General features: G+C 44.9%; 3 pseudogenes; 2 read left to right on the top strand and 1 right to left on the bottom strand.

Moving 5' to 3' along the window:
* The window catches only part of LOC102889638, a 47,064-nt pseudogene that overhangs the window by 18,748 nt on the left and 12,789 nt on the right, over window positions 1–15,527 (top strand).
* LOC112476453 lies at window positions 10,332–10,450 on the bottom strand (annotated as a pseudogene).
* LOC112476561 lies at window positions 11,561–11,679 on the top strand (annotated as a pseudogene).

Genomic DNA, 15,527 nt, shown 5'->3' on the forward strand with positions numbered 1-15,527 from the left:
GAAGAAACAAAGGTGGTACCTACTAGTGCTACTCAGGTGTGCCTTACAGGGTCCTTCAAACAACAGGTCTTCTAAGAAGCTTACATGCATTGTCCCTCATCCATTTCATCAGAGGCTCAATGTGAAAAGAAAAAAAAAAAGGCTTTCCCCAAAGAGATTTATGAGAACGGGCTTTATCTGACAGTGTGAACTGCAATGACATTCATAGAAAGCCCACAATATTTTTGAGAGAATTATATCAGCAGAAACACTGCCAGCTGGGACTAAAAGGGACAGGGGTAGTACGAAATGAGAAGAGGCAGTTTGGTCCCCAAAATTTAACTGGTAAGCAGGCTGAGAAAACTACTCAGCTGAAAATATTACCTTTCATACAGAGAAGGATGACTCAGAAGTACAACCAAGAGCCCAGAAAGCAGAGCCAAGAGCCATGGAGAATGATTCTCAGGTCTTGAGATGTAATCAAAAAAATTCCAACATTTGTTCAGATTTCAGAATTGCTATAAACTAGAGACTCCTTTGTGGCATCCGTTCCCTCATGCCTTTTTGAACATGAAGGTCTATACCAGCTAATCTACGTCCAACTCTTAACTGTGTTGTGTATACTGGGGCAGATAATTTGTCTCTTTAGTCTTACATGTCTACAGAGCAACTGTACCGAAGAAGCTATACTCAAAGAATTACTCCTAAGATGCAGCATCCAGACCTGGATCTGAGTTAGATAATGAGGTTCCGGGCTTTGAACTGATGCTGTAATGTCATACTCGGGTAGAAGTAAGTGTATTTTGCATGTAAGAGGGACATACTGAAGTTCAGAGGGTAGACTGTAGCAGGAAGACTTGAAGATAGCCTGCAATATCTGCCTCCTGGCATTTACATCCTTGCATAATCATCTACCCTTGAGTGTGGAATGGACCTAGTCACTTCCTTCGAAAGGACAGAATACGGCAAAAGTGATGATCTATATCACTTGCGAGATTAGGTTACAATGAGAATGCAGCTTCCACTCTCTCTCTCTCCCTCACTGCCTCTCCCTCTCTCTCATGCTCTCTGATGGAAGCCAGCTTCCCATAATGCAAAGAACTTAGAGAAGCCTCTGACCAACAACAAGCAAGGAACTGAGACCCTCTATCCAACAGCCCATGAGGAACTGACTCCTTCCAACAACCACGAGAGTGAGCATGGAAGTTCTTAGCTCAGTCAAGCCTTCAGCCCTTGGCAATCAAAGTGTATAGCACTTTGCAACCTTGTGAGAGATAATAAGGTAGAGGTACACACCCAAGCCACAGCCCTTGGCAATCAAAGTGTATAGCACTTTGCAACCTTGTGAGAGATAATAAGGTAGAAGTACACATCCAAGCCATTCCTAGATTTCTGATCCACAAAAACTGGGATAATCAATGTTTCTTGTTTAAAACTGTTAACTTTTAGGTGATTTGTTATAAACCAATAAATAAGTAATATGCTGGCCCAGTCCTGTACTATGACTCTGACACCACCAACGGACAGGTATCCCAATGTATGATTTCCAAATTTCCAAGAGAAAGATTCTAAAATTCTGACTGGCCCAGGTTGGCTTGGATGTCCACCACCGGTACAAATAGCTATAACTACGGAGGAAACAAAGTCACTGAGTACAATTACAGCCACAGGGTTCTCCTCTTGTGAGTACAGACCAGTAGTCAGAGAAGAGGAAGTAGGAAAACATCTCTTTTAAAAGGCAATCCACACCTAGTCGAGAAGATGAAACTCTCAGAATAAACAAAGACTATAAATGATTAACTACGGCCCGTGTCCCTATCACCTGAAACACAAAGTCTAGAGCTGTGCCTGATGTGACTTTAATACAACTAGGAAGTTCTGTTACTAGAATCACACTGTTTGCTATTTTTTTAAATAATCCATTAAGCTAGTTGTTGAGCACAGTGCTGAGAACACAACCAATTGAATCCATTTATTGACACGACAAGAAAAAAAGGTGAGCAGGTGTCAGACTAGCAAAGAAATGTCCCTCTCTGATGGAAGAGAACGAAAATCTCAGAAGTGTTAGTCTCCTACAGGGCACGACTTCCCCAACGAACCCTCTTTAAAAACAGGTGTCTTGGTATGATTGAGCAAAGAAAAGAATGTGAGAAGAAGGAGAATGAATAAGGGCTAAAGATCTCTCTGAAACCAGGAACATCACGGCTGGATGGTGTTAAGAAAAGAGCTTCTCATTTCTCTCTCTGGTAGAAAGTTTTCTGACTGCTAGAGAGTGTATGTTACCAGAATGCTGGTCCCAGAGAGTAAAAAGATAAGAAGGGAAGTAGCGAAGGAAAGGATTGACAGTACAAAGAGGTGGGGGAAGAAAACCTAGCAATAGATCAGAAATGGGCTTTTAAGTCAAGAAGCTATAGAGAATATAACCTGATGCTTTACAGCACTAATTTATACCTAGGATTCTGAAAGTGAAATTTAAAAATCAGACACACAAATTCGAAGACGAGTGCTTCCAATCTGTCACCCAGTTACACTGGAAATCTACTGAAGATTCCACGGCTTTGTACCACCGGTACTTAAGAAAGTCGGACGGAGAAAAACTATAATCGTTAGCTGCATCATCCCATCCAATCCCATCCCCCGCACCACGACCGAAAGGTTTTTACCTCCAAGTCTTTGCTGCAACCCTATTCTATCCCATCACTGGGCAACTCGGTGATAATGCCACCGTTACTAGTAATATCAGCAACAGCTACTATTTATTGAGTCCTGGTCAAGCCATAAGCGATGCAGTGACCACCGCTGATGCATAGCATACAATCCTGCAGTTCTCCACGGAGTCCTCCATTCAGTAGATGAGGAACTCATCTAAAGCTAAGAGAGCTTGACAAAGGCTGCCCCGGGATGCACAGCTGAAAAGGAAGAGGCTGGAACTACCTTCAAAGGCCACGACCACTGCGTCAGCCTCCCATGATATGTCATTTGCTGGGCACTTACTGCGCTGAGAGTTTGAGCTGCCCCGGGATGCACAGCTGGAACCGGAACTACCTTCAAAGGCCACGACCACTGCGTTAGCCTCCCATGATGTGTCATTTGCTGGGCACTTACTGCGCTGAGAGTTTGGCTTATGTTATCTCATTCGATGATCACAACAGCCCATAGGTAGGTTTGATGATCCCGTTTTACAAAACGGGAGTCTATGAAGATGTACTGATCACCAGGCTATTTTGTCCACTGACCCTCCAGCTAAAATCAACCACTATTTAAGTCACTAACATGTGCAAAGTGAACACTTAATAAGAACAAGCTTTGTAAACAATGTGTTTTATGATGGCCATAATTGATGAACAAATGTACGAATATCATCATACAAGGTATCCCTAGTTTCATGGATTACTGAACTCATGGTAAACTATTTCTCTTCTCATTTTAGAGGTCAAAGAGGGCTCCTTCCTGCTGTGTACCCACTTACACAGTGCCCATACAGAAGTCAATGGGTGTCCCAGGAATAAGCAAGACAGATGTGGTTGCTGGGTGGGGTGGTAGACAATAACCAGCATCCAGACTGTTGTGCTTATGTTGTTCTGTGTTGACATCTGATATGGCTATTTTTGTCTGTGTTTACATGTCCCAGTTATCTGGTTCAACCAGACAGGGTTTTATTAATATTACTAATGGTTGCCATAACAGCAAGCATGTGAATATACTTTAGCTATGAAATTGTGACAAGTATTTGGTTGATCACAGTCCGTAAATTGCATCAGCAGGATGATCTCCAGGGGTGAAGGGAGATGGAACGGGACATCACCGGATGGACACTTGTTTTGATCTCATCGGGGAAATTTACACAGTGATTTCTCCTGAAGAAGTTTCTTTCCAGGGGCTTCCTCTGGAAATCTGGAGCTGTTTGACCCTTGGAGAAAAGCCAGGAACTCAACGAAAGACTCTTCCTAGACCATAAATAGCCTTCTGGGTTTGCGTCCTCTATTTCCATTACTCTCCCTCCCGTAACCTCTCAGTCCCTTCAGGATATTAATGGAACGGAGTCAAATACTAGAAATTGGGTGCTGCTTATAGCTCTGACTTCATAGGTGAAATTCCTTTGGACTGGAGATCCTTGTTAAAGTTTATGCTGAATTATTGTGATGGGGAGAAGGGGCAAGATGGTGGGTCTGGAAGACATGCAAAATGATCTCTGCCACTGATGAATCTGTGGTCTTGTTTAAGGGGCAGGGAGTCTGAAGGGTTTCCTGAGGGATGGGGCTTTTCATTTTATAACCAGGAAAATCCAGGGCAAACCAAGATGAGTTAAGTCACTCTATGAAGTGAGTCTGAGAAATTCACTTAATCTAATTAGACCACATTTCTCCCGACTCTAAAAATGAATTAAAAATTTCAACTCCTTTTCTTTAATTCACAGTAACCCTTATTCAAGACAAGAAAAAAAAATGCATGAAATTTCACTTTGAAAAGGAGTATGGAGATGCCAGTCACGTCCGGTCCGAAACGACACTGAATTGGGCTCCTTTGATGAAACACCTCAACATCCATGACCTCGAAAGCATAGCTGGTCTCTGAGCCAGTGGAGGACCACATAATAAACTGATTCTCTGAAGGTACCTGAGTGATTCCCAGGATGTAGCTCACACGCTGTAAGAATCTGGTTCAAGCAAAATTGAACAACCCATCTTAAAACTCCCAACACACAGCTGCATGTTTAGGATGAATGAGACGCGATCAGTAAAATATTTTGATTGCAAGGGGTTACAACTTAAACAGCAAAGAAGATACCAGACCGAGATGTTTTGTTTAATCCATTTGTTGAGAAGGGGGTGAAAGAGGGTAAAGGGGACAGACGGTAAAGTCACCCTAGGGTGATGCCAGACCACCATGCCGCTGTCAGTGAATGAAGAGCAGTCTTTGGCCCTGGAATTATCCATCACTCATCGTTTTCTAGAGGTGTAGGAGTGCTGTGAGAATTACAGGTTGGTGTGGGGGAGGGATGCACTCAACACCCCCACCCCCACCCCTCCATTTAGAACACACTTGGGAGAAGGAAGGAGCAAAGTCTTCTCCAGAATAGTAGCAAGGACAACACTATGCACCCGCTTTGGCTCAGCTCGGCCAATAAAGAAAAAGACGTTCCACCCAAAGCTCTGTCAGGGCCGATGGGCCCTGTGTGAATGAGGCTGCGGAGACAGCTCTCATCCTGTGAGGCCACACAGATGATCCATCACTCTCCTTTCTGTGCCCAAAAGGCTTCGGGGATGTTATGGTTTGAACTGTGTCCCCCCAAAAAAGGTACGTTGAAGCCCAAACCCCTGGTACCTGTGAATGTGACCTTATTTAGAAATAAGGTCTTTTCAGATATCATCAAGTTGAGGTTACTGAATTAGGGTGGGCCCAATCTAATGACTGGTGTCCTTAGAAGAGGAAATTTGGACACAGAGACACACAAGAATAACATATGATGACAAACACAGAGATGAGAGTGATGCATCCACAAGCCAAAGAATACCAAGAATTACTGGCAGCCACTAGAAGTTAACAGAAAGGCATGGAACACACTCTTCCTCAGAAGGAACCTCTCCGAAACCTTGATTTTGGAATTTTGGCCTCCAAAACTGTGAGAGAATAAACTTCTGTTGTATTAAGCCACCCAGTTTGTAAGTTTGCCGTGGCAACCCGAGGGCACTAATACAGAGGCCGAGGGTCTGTCCTTGGAAAAAGAGTGAAACAGACACCTCTGGACTCGGAAATTCCTGCCTGATTTACTGTATTCACCTCATTCCATCACACTTGCCTCCCCCCGCCCTCCACACTTAAGCTAGAGACACGAGACTCCCTTCAAACCCCTCGGTGCCGCCCCTCACTTTACACAGGACAAACAGACCTACGAAGCGCTGTCAGATGTGGGCCCTGTCCCTCATGTCCTGGTGATTTCACACAGACGTGCTTTGCCAGTATGAAGACTCAACACGAATATCACCTCCCTAGGAATCTGTCCTTCACCGCTGTAGGAAGAGGATAAGTCTGATCTTTGTTCTCTAGCAGAGAGCTTCGAAAACCCTTGAAAGTCTCTTAGCGATAGAAGTGTCTTTGTTATGCTACTGATGTGACTCTGGTAGGCCCCTAGACGGCCTCAGGACGGAGGCAGGTCACCAGAAGAGGTTGGGACTTTCATCGCCAGAGCTCCAGGCAGGAGAGTAGGACTGGAGACTGAGTCCAATCACGTAGCCAAGATTTAGTCAATCATGCCTACATAATGAGACCCCAATAAAAACCGTGGTCAGCCAAGCTCAGTGGTTGGTGAACGCGCTGATACGCGGGAAGTATGATGCAGCCCGAATTCACTGGGAGAAGGCGTGGGAACTCTGTGCGCCCTCCCAGAACTCACCCGATTTGGATCCCTTATAAGAAAACTGTGACCATACGTACAGCACTTTCATGAGTTTTGTGAGCTGTTCTAGCAAATTATCAAACATGAAGGGCTTGTGGAAACGCCCAAATTTATAGCCAGTCAGTCAGAAGGTGAGGTGGGTGACCTGAGGTCCCACAAGGTGCAGCAGGCATCTGAAGTCAGGGCGGTCTTGCGGAGGCCCAACCCTTTAGTCTGTGGCGTCTGACACTAACTTCCAGTGGTTAGTGTCAGGACTGTAGGTAGCACACCCGGGTGGGTTGCCCTCCCCTCTACCTCTTCCCGAGCTGGTGTGGGAGTCCGTGTTGTTCTTGCGTACCCACAAGGAATCCTCCTCCACAATCAATCCATGCTGTTTGACGGGAGCTGATCCTATTTCTTTGGCTCCAGAGTAAGCATCTGACCCAGACCTGGCCAGCAGGAGTGTCCCACCTCCCGTGGTTGCTTTAGCGGGGGCATGTGATCCAAGTCGGCACAGTAAGATCGGCTTAACAGAAAAGCGCCCTCTTCCCACGAGGGTTGCTAAGTGGATAACGCGCAAGACCACAGCTGCCTAACCCATCCTCGGCACCATCTGCAGAGAATCTGCCTGAGAATGATGTCATACAAGAGGAAGAAGAGCTGGGAGACAACTGTCCTAATAGAGTTTGAGACTCAGAGTTTTTGAAACGGAAACTATTTCCTGTACTTCCAAGTTACGTTAATCAGTGAATTCTTTTATTCACGCTGCTTTGAGCTAAGTTTTCTGTCACTCGCAACCAAAAGAATCTTGACAATAGACCATCCTTCCTAAGCGTACCTGTGGCCCTCATTTCTGCCATCATTCTCGTATGTCACTTGGTTTGCCCAGATTTGTACGTAGCCTCAACTTCCTCATTTGTAAAATGAACAATATCTGAAGATCCTTTAAGGGAAAACCTTCCACGAATCTCATACCTGCTAAATTATTGATTAGAAACTAAGCCAGTGCTGTTTAGGGCTAAGCTATGAGTTGTCCCTGGAATAACTACACTCTAATAATGATTCCTGAAGATGAAACGCCTTAAATGATTAAAGAGGTGACACTCCAAAGGTGGAGTGATAAAGCAGAGAGAGAAATGAGTGACAGGTGTGCCCAGCTCAGCGGCCACCTGCGTCACATCTTCCCTGAGATTTGCCACTGAAACCACCACTGGGAAGACAGAGGACAGGACCAGCTGCAGAAGATGGAACTGACCACATCTCTTAACCACGTGCACTGCCCAGCTCCCCGCTCCAATCACAGAACCAGACCATAAGCCAGAACTGGCCCTGAAGCCACTGGCTGGATAAGTGGCTGGTCCCACAGCAGTGACACGGTGGCCCTAAGCTCAAAAGGAAAACATCTGTCACGAGAGAAAGATGGAGGAATCCAGTAGGAAGAGTGGCTAATGCACGCCTCTCACTCTCACCAAATGGGAATGAGACCTAGGCCCTCTGTGCACGTGGGGGACTGTCACCGGTCTCTAGCTTCTCATGGACGGCCATGTCTTTTTTTCCTAAGGGTACGAACTGAAATGTCTTTATTTTAGGCCAAATTCCAGCCCACCAAAGGGTAAAGCTCAAGAGAAGAACCATGAGAAGGCCGTACGTCATGAATCTGGTACCCCCCAGCCCCACCTACCCACCCAGGCAGGGTCCTGACGGGGCATCACGAAGCTGAGCTCCCCCTGGATGGAGCCCACCTCTGCTCCAACCAAGCCCAGAGGCCGGGTCTAGAAGCAGAAGAGCACGTGGAGCAGGGAGAATCAGCGCAGGTGTCCGGGCCCCGGATCCACCCCGCCGCCCTCCGGGGGGCTGACCCAGGGCGGCTACTGAAAAGGGGAGGATAGAGAGGAAGGGAGACGTTTTCCAAACTTTCCAGACCAGATTATTATACGATTTCTACTTTCCTTCTGAACAGACAATAAATGACACGACTAAGAGATTCCCAGTTACAGCTATAAGGTACAGGCCAAACGCAGGACTGCTCGAGAGAACGTGACTTTTAAAATTCCAGAGAGAAACGTCTATCCCAGGTCCCCCCACCCCCTCCCACCCACCCAGGCTCAGAGTATCTCTATGAAGATGCTCCGTGTAACTTTAAAACATCAATTCCCTGGTCGAAGATCTTAATGACTGTTATAATGCACATGCTCCTAGGAAAATGACATTTTAAATCACTGCCAACTACTTTAATCTCATGGTGAATACTTCCTACTCTTTACTGAAGTAACTTTGATGAGTGAGGGAAGCCACGAAGAAGGGAGAGGAAAGAGGGAAAGAAATGAGAGAAAAAAACGATGATCACGAATGAGTGGACGCACAAAAAAAGAAAGGGAAAGCTGGGTTTCCCGCCTTTTAACTTTGCAGAAAAGTTGTCCTACTAAGGTGACATCGACATCCTTAAATAGGACCCTTTGAGAATACGTTAAGCTTGTGGAAACAAATCCTGCATTAGGATAGCAGGAAGCTCTCTTTCTACCTCCAAACATCACCGAATAACTGCATTTCTGAACTGTCTGCTCCTCCCTCCCACACAGGCCTAATCTGGGATTACATCGGAGCATTAGGCACCTCCCTGTGAATCTTGCTGTCTGATACAAGCTTTGGAAGCCTAGAGATCACCGCTCCACGCTTTGCAGCTCTTGAGCTACTACCATTGGGTTCTTCACACTGCAGTTTCTAAAGAAAGAACCTCAGGAAAGAAACACATTAGCAGTTCCTGAACTGTGGGCCTGCCAAGTTTCTCTTGGGTAAGAGCACCCTCTGGTGGTGAATGTCTATTTTGTGGCCTAACAGCTCTGTCTCTGGAGGTGCAAGGTTGAACAGGCTCACCCCCAAATCCTTCCAGATGGAAACGGATTCCAGGATCTCTCTTGGTAGCATCACCATCCACCAAAATCAAAGCTATGAGGTCTTGGTTCAGCGCCTTGCTCTGTTATCCCTAATGTGTGACTTTTGCATAGTCACCTGTCTCACTTTCTCAGTTATAAGCAGGAAAACAATGCCAACATTAGGAGCAAATGAAAATGCCCGATACTCAGTAAATTATTATATACGCTAAAATGAGATACCATTATGATTTACCAGATACATACAGATCTCAGAATCAAAAGAAAGTTCTTCATATTATATTGTTATTCCTTCATGCTTGTGTAGGTTACTCTTACAAATCTCTTACACCAGTATTTTCCTTCTGGATGCCTGCTTTCCGCCTTCTAGTCCCTTGTTACTTCATGCACATCTTACTACTATAGCCTGGGGCTCCTGCCTCATCTCTCTTCCAAACCACCTTGCCAACTGCTGCTTTATAAATCCTACCGGCTATGTTCACTGAGTCAATTCCCAGCTTTGGAACCAAAGAGAACTTCCTGTGGCCTTGAGCATGGATCTGCAACAACCAGAGGCAGCAAGAGTGAGCAAACACAATGTTTTATCACGCAGGGAGGGAGCGGGGTAAATGCTCCCACCATAATCAATTTCAGCATATAACTTCAATGTCACTGAACAAGGAGTTGGGAGGAGAGGCATACAACTGGCTCTCATAAGCTGGTGCGAGCCAACTCCAGTCACCTCCAGCTCAACTCTGTCCACAATCATATTTTGTTCTTGGTCCTTCTTTTCAACAAATAGTGTGCATCAAAATTGTTCATGTGTAACAGAATGATGTTTAAGCTTGTTTTCTGTTTTGTTTTAAACAGCAAATAGAAGAAATACAATACAGATCCTTTACTCATTCCGTAACTGCTGCCCACACATGCGGTGATGGACAAAAAGGGCTCTATTGTCTAGTTGACAAAGCTGCTCTTGCAGTGCTGGGAGTCTATTCCTATACACTATGCATTCTTTTTTTTTTTTTTAGGCAAGGCGGCCCTTGGTTGACCTCACAGATTGCAAGGAACTTGTCAGTTTACATTCCCTTATTTTTTATTTTTTACACCTACAGCATCTGGTCTTCCTAGGTGGTCTCCCATCCGAGTACTAACCAGGCCCAACCCTGCTTAGCTTCTGATATCAGACGGGATCGGGCTTGTTCAGGGTGGCATGGCCATAGACACTCTATGCATTTAATAAATAATATGTGTTAATGCTGCTGGACAAAATATTCTGATTCTAGTGTCTAAGGTTTGATCCTTTGGGTAAATAGCCCTTAAGATGTAGTCATGTAGGTTGCTCAGATTACCGAGTAATAATAGCTTATTTCATGGTTTTTGATGTAATATAGTAATACGCAGTCACCATTCTGGAAAAGTTGCTTTTTAGCAATTTTTCTTCAGCTATTCAGTATTTTTCCACAAACTGTACATACAGATAGGTATAGAAGTAGAGAAGTGCGAGTGAGTGTGTGTGTGTTGGGCTTTCTTGCCTTTTTTATGGAATCAGGAAAGAAGCCAGACCTGAATGTGCAATAAAACCATTTCATGTTGCATGCTGGGATGCTGCTGCCAAATTCCTAAAGAAAATAAGCTTTTGAACAAAGGAAAACACACCTCTTATGAAGCCACCAGAACTATGAACCTTCTAATTATAAGAGCAGCCCTCACTTTTACGGTGTTTCACAGTTTTCAAAGGGATTTTAAATGCATTATGCCTTCCAGCGGACTTCTGCCGAAGTACGCTCTTGGCGTGGTCTAGAATCTTGGCAGAAAAGCTGCCAAAAGAACGTTAAAACAAATACCTAGAATTCAAGATTGGAGAAAAATGAGTGAACAGGTAATTTTTCACTTCGATCTTGGCTTTAACGTAGTGGGTGTTATATTGGGGGAGAAAAGCCCCAAATAATCATCATTAAATTAATCTAAAGCATAATACAGTCTAGGTATATCCACGTTGTCACAAATGGCTAAGTGAACTAAGTCAGACAAAGACAAATGCCATATGATTTTCACTTCCATGTGGGATTTTTTTTAAAAAGCAGAACGAACAAAATAATCTCATAGAAACAAAGAGCAAACCGGTGGTCGCCAGAGGGGAGAGGGTGGAGGAATGGGTGACAAAGGCGAAGGGGACCGTGATAACTCTGCACGGTGACAGATGGTTACTAGACTGTGTGGTATTCACATCACAAGATACATAAATGTCTAACCAGTATGCTGTACACCTGAAACTAAAAAAAAAAAAAACGAATAATGTATGTCAACTCTAATCGAAAAATAAAGAGATATAGTCTACGGCCATGCCACCCTGAACAAGCCCGATCCTGTCTGATCTCCGAAGCTAAGCAGGGTCGGGCCTGGTTAGTACTTGGATGGGAGACCACCTAGGAAGACCAGGTTCTGTAGGCGTAATAAATAAATAAATAAATAGATAGATAGATAGATAGATAGATAGATAGATAGATAAATAGGGGAATGTAAGCTGACAAGGTCCTTGCAATCTGTGAGGTCAACCAAAGGTTGCCGCACCTAAAAAAAATAATAATAATAATAAAATAAAGAGGCAAAATTAGTAGTTACAAATTAGTCGCAGGGACTATAGTCAATAATTTTGTATTATCTATGTATGGTGTCAGATAGGTAGTAGCCTTATTGGGGTTATCACTTTGTAAGTTACATAAATGTCTAATCCCCATGTTGTACACCTGCAATGAATATAATACTGTATGTCAACCATAACTGAAGAACAAAAAAAATTAAAATAAATTATAATGCTTACCAAAAGACATAATAAAAAAATTAATCTAAAGCAGTAGGAATGATCACCTCATCACACACTGGAAAGGTGACCTCACTAGAAAATGTATATAGTTGTTCTGCATAACAAAAAAGAGAAAAGCCAGGAGAAAACCATTTTTGGAAGTTGACGTGAACTCCTAGAATATGATCAGATCATGGTATAAATAATGAGATTTCCTGTTTAACTCGAAGGAGCTTAAATGCCCATGCCAATCTCCGAGGCACAGTAGTGGCAGAAATAGAAGATGAACTGACAGAAAAAGGGAGTGTGTGACTTGACCTCGCACTGCACGGGCAGCATGAGCCAGTACCTGGAAATGCTTGAGCTGCAGCGATGGCTCGTAAAGACTGCTGTCTTCACCTGTCCCTGAGGGAACTGCCTAATTTGAATGGGACTCTGACCCCGCAATCATAGAGAATCTGGTATGTGCCAGAGGATTCAGAGGAACACAGAGATTACCCTTGACATCAATGAAAATGTGGTCCTTGTTGCGGAGATAAAGCAATTGCACATTCAAGAGTAACTAGCCAAACAGGACATGAAAGGCTGCAGGACAGGGGAGTCGGTGCAGACAGTGTTCAAGGAAAGCTCCCCAGAAGACATGGGACTCTGAGGCTTGTTTTTCAATTAAAGGTGAATACATAAAGAACACCTGTCCTTTAAGTGGGCCTATTCCTCCGCCTGCTACAGCATGAAACCTAAAGGTTGAAAAAGCTTAAGGCTTCCTGGTTCCTTCATGGAATCGTGAGCAGGGGCTAGCAAAACATAAAACAAAGAAACTATAGAATGTTAAAAAGTTCTGAGTTCTTTCTAATAAACAATACCGAAGGGAGAAAACATTGTAACTGCATCCACTCTATAGTTCGCTTACGAAGAGAGAGCCAGCCCTAAGAAGAAAATTAGGTGATGGTGGCAAAGAAGACAATGATGACAACGGCCAGCTTTTATTGTCCTTATCACATCCAAGGAATTGTGCTTTAGTCCTATATTATTTTATCATCACAGAAACTTCATGACACTTATTAGACAGGACTTTTGGTAACAAATAATGTAAAACTGACTTGAAATAGCTTAGAATCAAAGGGAATTAATTGTCTGGCATAATCGAAAAGTCCTTCAGAAATGGCTGAATCCAGGGGACCAAACGACGTTATCGGAATTCTGTCACTGTTTTCATTTCTCAGCTCTACTTTACTCAGACTATGGGCTTTCATTCGCAGCGGGTCACCCTTGGCATACCTGTGGAAACCGACTACCAGGCGCTCCAAGCCCCAGGCTTATACTGAGAGGTCGAAAGGAAGAGAAACGTTCTCTCTTGCTTTCCCTGCCCTCTCCCTCTGCTTCTCCCCATCATCGCAGGCTCTGGATGGCTCTGCTGAGTGCACAACACTCAGACCAAATGCTCCAAGGGTCAGGTTCGAGTCTTGCTGTCATTCCACCAGATAGTCAAGTAATGGGCTTGGCAGATGCTCCTGGCACCATATGAGACAGGAAGAGCAGTTCCCAGGGGAAAGCAAGCTGCCATACAAATGTCCACTACAGGTAAATACTAACATTATCCCTACTTGGTGATGAGAAAAATGAGGCCTTGGGTGGTTAAGCTCGAAACCAGGCTTGGGAGTAAGACCGCTCATCGTTAAACCAATGGCTGTTAAGCTGAGAAGCTTCTGAAAAGGACTGGGCCTGAGTACCACCCAGATAATTAACCCGGAATCTAGGTGGTGAGAACTGGGGAACATTTGTTTAAAGTTCCTCAGGTGATTCTCATATGCGGGCAGGACTGAGAAACCTTGTCCTAAGCAGCAGGTCCGTGAATCACGAATCCCAGGCTGCACACAGCGCTTGCTTCGGCCACCTTAGTGATCCAGCTCATAAGGTGGAAGTGACCACTCACACATCTTTACATCGTCCCATCTTTCCAGCTGCAGTGTCTGGTACTTCACTAGACATAGCAGACATCAATAAATATTTGCTAAACTGAATTGACGTAGCTCCCTGGATTGTCACACAAACACTCCTTCTGGAATAAGAGGTTCAAAGGGGGAAAACAATGAAACTACCCATGATGTAGTAGGGATCATAACGATAGGAAGGAAGAAAAGGGAAAAGGGATAGTGATCCATGGACCATATTTTCTGAGTCAAAAAAGAAACAGAAAAAAAAAATAAGGAGCTCAGTAGGTAAGACAATAGTGTAGCGTAAATTACTTTCAAATTAACATACCCTTCGAGCTAGCTCCTTAGCTCTCATTCTGCCAGGTCCCTTAATTATGACATCCTTATTCCCCAATTAGAATCTAATTAAGCTTGTCAGCACCTTCTAGATGGTTAACTAGTTTTTTTTTTCCTTTCAAAAGCTAAGCTTTATTAAATCGAAATCCTTGATGGAAAAGCAGTATATTCTAATGACTTTTTGATCTTTCATTTCATGTGACTATACCATACTAAACCTTTCATCTGATGAAAAGTTTAATTTCGCTGCAGTCAAGCAACTGCACTTTGGTTAAAAAAATAAAAAGCTGCTTTTAGAACTACCCTAAGATAACAGCTATGGTTCTATGTTCTTTTTGCTAACATGTTTCTTTCTCACAAAATAACTTACCTGATGCTCTCGGCCTTTCCCCTGTGGTATTCCTGAACCCACGTGACTCTACCTGGGTGTGAAGGTGGATCCAGAGTAACTTTAATTTTCCCAACCTGGTCGTCTCTGTTCTAGAATGGCCCTGGGATTTCCCTTCACGCTGCCGCCTGCATTGGCCGTGGGCTCTGCCTCTCTCACGTCTTTGGGGCCGTCTGCAGCGGCCCGCTGGTACCAACCAAGAACACCCACCCTTGGAGGCCCACCCCTGCGGGGTTAGGGCACTCCCTCCATCTAGAGGGTTATGGGGTGGGGGGGAGGGATGCATATCTGCATGATTATCTAGTAATCAATCCCCCGGGGAGTTTATTTCTAGAAAAAAAGATGTGACACTAAAGTGTATTTCGGGCAACTCAGCTGGGCCCTCGGGCCAGAGAAGCATTTGCTCACAAAGGCCCTTGGGCAGCGCTCTGGGTATGTGCCCGTCCGTCTCCTGCTTCAACAGTGTTTGGATGGAGCAGACGCGGGAATCCCTTCTCCCGGCCGCCTTCCAACCTCCCTCCCAGTCGCAACTTCGGAAACGATCTTTCCCGCCACTCTCGGCTCCAGGACCCGCCAACACTGTTTTCTGAGCTCATTTCCTGACCTCCCACCAACCAAGCGCCCCCAGGTTCGTCAGCACGACTCCACCGAGGTGGAGGCCACTGTCAACCGCCTGGCCACCCTGCGTCGGCGCGCCTCCTACACCCACCTGGCTCCGGGCTTGGCTTCTGCTTCCACTGCGACGACGTGGGCCCGGTGCGCGCGGGCCACTCCTTCGCCAGGTGGCCGAGAGGCGCGAGGCCCCAGTGTCTCCAGAAGATGCAAACGCAGCGCGGCG

Source organism: Pteropus alecto, unplaced genomic scaffold, assembly GCF_000325575.1.
Source record: "Pteropus alecto unplaced genomic scaffold, ASM32557v1 scaffold101, whole genome shotgun sequence".
NCBI lineage: Eukaryota > Metazoa > Chordata > Mammalia > Chiroptera > Pteropodidae > Pteropus > Pteropus alecto.